The 3,787-nt window shown below is 39.1% G+C and overlaps 1 long non-coding RNA gene across 1 annotated transcript; it reads left to right on the forward strand.

Annotated features, from left to right (window-relative positions):
- Positions 1–1,084: 1,084 nt before the first annotated feature.
- Positions 1,085–3,362, forward strand: LOC138302012 (uncharacterized). Its single transcript, XR_011205218.1, has 3 exons — positions 1,085–1,192; positions 2,152–2,238; positions 2,675–3,362. It is a non-coding gene; the product is annotated as an uncharacterized lncRNA (long non-coding RNA).
- The last annotated feature ends 425 nt before the right edge of the window (positions 3,363–3,787 follow it).

Here is a 3,787-nt window from a genome sequence, read left to right on the forward strand (position 1 = left end):
GTGTGCGTGTTTGTGTGTGTGTGTGTGTATACCACTGGGTTGTTATATTTAGGTAAGCTATTCCATAGGAAAAGCGATTTTTGTGTTGCTATTAATTTTGGCTCTGTTTGACCACTATCCACAAAATGTTCTAAAAAGGTGCTACTTTACGACTAGTTTCGAGGTGATCCGTCAAGGGGGGGTTGAGAAAATGAGGGGTCCCAAAACACAACATTCCCATGCATTTTCTATAGACTTCTTTAAGAAGGGCTACCGCAAAAACTGCTGATGAGACTTACACCAAGTTTGTCAGGAAGCCAGATCTTGGTCCATAGATTTAGCTTTTTGTGATTAGGTGTAAGTAGTTTGTAAAAAATAAAGGTTAAAAAATATTTGTATATCTGCAGCAGCTCGGCTAAAAAAAGCAGGAAAAATCCACAACACCCCTTTCGCCAACCCTCTAAATACATCGCAACTCCTGGCAAACCTTTTCAGCAAATCTACTTAGCCGTCAGTCCGGCAGCCTCACCACACCATTTCTAGCTTGTTAAAACCAAACACTAGTAAGTTTTTCCTGCTTATACAGTTTACTGCTGGTTAAATATCGTAAGCAGCTTATACATAATTCATTATTCCTCAAATCAAAGGCTGGCTGTGCATAATTAAATGCTACTTCAATATATTGTCTGAAATATCGGATACCTTTAAAGGTGATGGGGAAATCGGATTTCAAGTTATTTGCTTGTGAGGCGGTGTCTACTTAATTGTTCTCATATTGCAAAAGAAACTCATTCCACCTTTAAAAATACCTTTTACTAATTGTACATTTGGGGATGAACCCACAAACGTAAGGTTCTTTTTATACGGCTGTGAAAGACTAACGTATTGCCATAACATATTTGAGTTTTTTTCTCAATTGAGTTTGAATTGGTCTGTTCTAAACCTTTGAGCTGCGCATTTTTATGGTTCTCGTTTTGGTGTAAGTTTAATGGCATCTTGTTCTTTCAGTAGCTTTTTCACAGGTTTGCGAGGACATTATTTTCCTAAGTTTAAAACCTAAGATGCACATTTGCCATGCGGTCACTGGCTCCCATGCTGATCTCTTTTTATAAAGACTTTTCTAAGATGCATACTCCTGTTGTTGGAGCTAACTTGAACTTTGATTGTGTTCTAGGTCGCCACGGCGAAGGAGCTTTTCTCGCAGCCTTAGCAGGTAACGAGCTTCCTATATTTCTAACTAAAACAAAACTGCAGAATCGTCCTTTTCACACCTCCAATCTTCTACATGAGCTCTAAGGCCCAATTCTCATCTTCCTCCAAAGCATACCGAATTAAGGGCTAAAAGTATCAAAGTTCGGATTTGCGACTCGCAAATTGTGAGTGAGAGCAATTTGCAATTTGCCAGTCGCAAATCCGAATGTAGTATAGTGCCATTGACACTAATAGCGATTCGCAAGGGGTTTGCAAATGCCCACCTCATGATTATTCATGAGGTAGGTCGCAATTTGCGACCTCCTTGGAAGTGGCAGCCCCCACAGAGATGGGGGCCTGCTGGAGACAGCAGACTACCATGTCTGTGACTGCTTTTAAATAAAGCAGTTTTTTTTAAATGCCGCCCGTTTTCCTTAAACAAAAACGAGATGCATTTTAAAAACAAAAAATAAAGCGTTTTTGTTTCATTTTTTCAGTGGCATTCACAAAGGGGATGGGGTCCATGGGGACCACTTCCCGTTTGCGAATGGGTTAGCACCAGTGTGACATTGGTGCTAACTGCGATTGTGTTGCGACCGCATTCGCGGTCACAAAACAACCATACATGGGACTGCGAGTCGCAATTAGAAAGGGAACACCCCTTCCTAATTGCGAGTCGCAGTCCCGTTTTGCGATTCAGTAAAAAGTTTACTGAATCGCAAAACTGGGTTTGTACATGGGGGAGTGCATTTTGTATATCGCAAACAGCCAGATTCGCTGTTTGCAACGTGCAAAAACTATCGGATATGTGGCCCTAAGTTTCTTAAATGCCTAGATTTCTTTTTATTGCTTCGATTAGCTGTACACCTTTACAGTCCAATTAAACCTGCCCTTAAATGGACTTCCTTGCGAAGTTTCCCCTTCAGCACACTTGACTTTGCGGCATTGCTAATGTGTTCTTTATTGCTTGTTTTTCGATAGGTCCCTCTCCAGAGAGCGAAGACGTGAAAGATCCTTATCCAGAGAGAGGAACCACAAGCCTTGGAGTTCATTCTCCAGATCCCGAAGGTATATTAAACCTTCTTAAAACATTGTTAGCCTGTAAACACTCGCCTATTAACTTCTCATTTGAACTGAAATGTTTCGTTAATAGATAATTTATTACCTCCTTTTTCACTTTATAAAAGGCGGCACACCCCACTGCCTAAGAATTGAGACCTAAGCACCATCTGCGGTGTATTAAAGATTTTATTTTATTAAAGGCTTCTCGCGTGGCCAGAAGCAGGGATCTGGTTGTATGCAGTGCTATTGACAGTGTTCTAGCCTGCAGGTGGAATATTGACCAAACATATCTTTTTTTGATAATAAAAAAGGAAAAACAAACTTTGCTTTTTAAACAATCGCATCACCACTGTCTGAACAGAGTATCTCCTAAAACTGCTTTCTTTCTGCAAACGCCCAACAAAGGATTCTGATACTGACCCTATTTATTTTTCATTTTAAGCCGCTCTAGGTCAAATGAAAGAAAATAACTGCAGCCTTCAGAAGGAAATGTACGGAGCATTACATTTTGGAAATGTTTTGTTTAAATACTTAATAAGCTTGGTGTATTTTAAAAAAAAATGGTTTAGCTGTTGATTTACTTTGTGTTGTATGGTAACCAGTGACCGTTGTAAAGATGTGAATCTGTATAGTCTTTGAGCAGATCTTATGACAACTGTAAACCTAAACTTTGCGTTATAAATGTTCCCTTGAATAGGTTGGGCATTCCATTTGTCTTGCATAGATTCCAAATAAAACCATTAATTTTGTAATTGCGACTTGTTTTTATGAGATGGGACACCATTGATTGTAGGACATTGTTCAAAATGATCTGAACTTGCCCTTATATATATGCAGTTAATCGCCCTCAAACAGAACCAGCCAGGTACTACCATTTGCATACATCGACTTTATTGTTAAGTTGCCTTATACTGAAGTTGTTACCGGGTTACTTTTTTTTTTTTTTGATCATGTAAATCGGCTGTAGTCCACATACTCTGGCATCTTCTGTGAGTTGTACATACTGTTGTTCCAGAAATGTTGCATTATAACTGAATACTTTTCCTGGGTGAGTTCCCAGTGTTTGTTGAAATACTGTAAACGATTGTAAAGCTATGTAATTGGAATTAAAGTTTTGGTCACAAAATGTATATTCCTACCTGGAGTCCATGCCTTCGGTCTTTTATTTAGCTGTTTATTTCAACTCTCCTAAGTCGCAATGTGCTATACTGTTGCAAACCATTGTGATATGCACCTTTCTTTTTCTTTCAGTTGAAGGTGAATTAAGTTGTTTACAAGGAGCTTCCATCTGGTAAACATCAGTGTGATAACCGGCTCGCTGTTTTATCATATGCGATTGTGTCCCTAACTTGAATATTTATGTGCCTTATTTGAAACAGTACAAACTTGTTCCAGAACAATGGTAGTTCGTACTGTGGAAGCCTTGAATATTTCAACAGCTTCTGGAGTGATCCCTTAAGCAACATGTCAATAGAAAGCATTGTAAGTGCACATTTTGATTACGCGAGGGTGAACAGAAGATGAAAACACATGGTAGAGTAGAGGTTTAGTTTTC

This window comes from Pleurodeles waltl, chromosome 6 (genome assembly GCF_031143425.1).
Source record: "Pleurodeles waltl isolate 20211129_DDA chromosome 6, aPleWal1.hap1.20221129, whole genome shotgun sequence".
Taxonomy (NCBI): Eukaryota; Metazoa; Chordata; class Amphibia; order Caudata; family Salamandridae; genus Pleurodeles; species Pleurodeles waltl.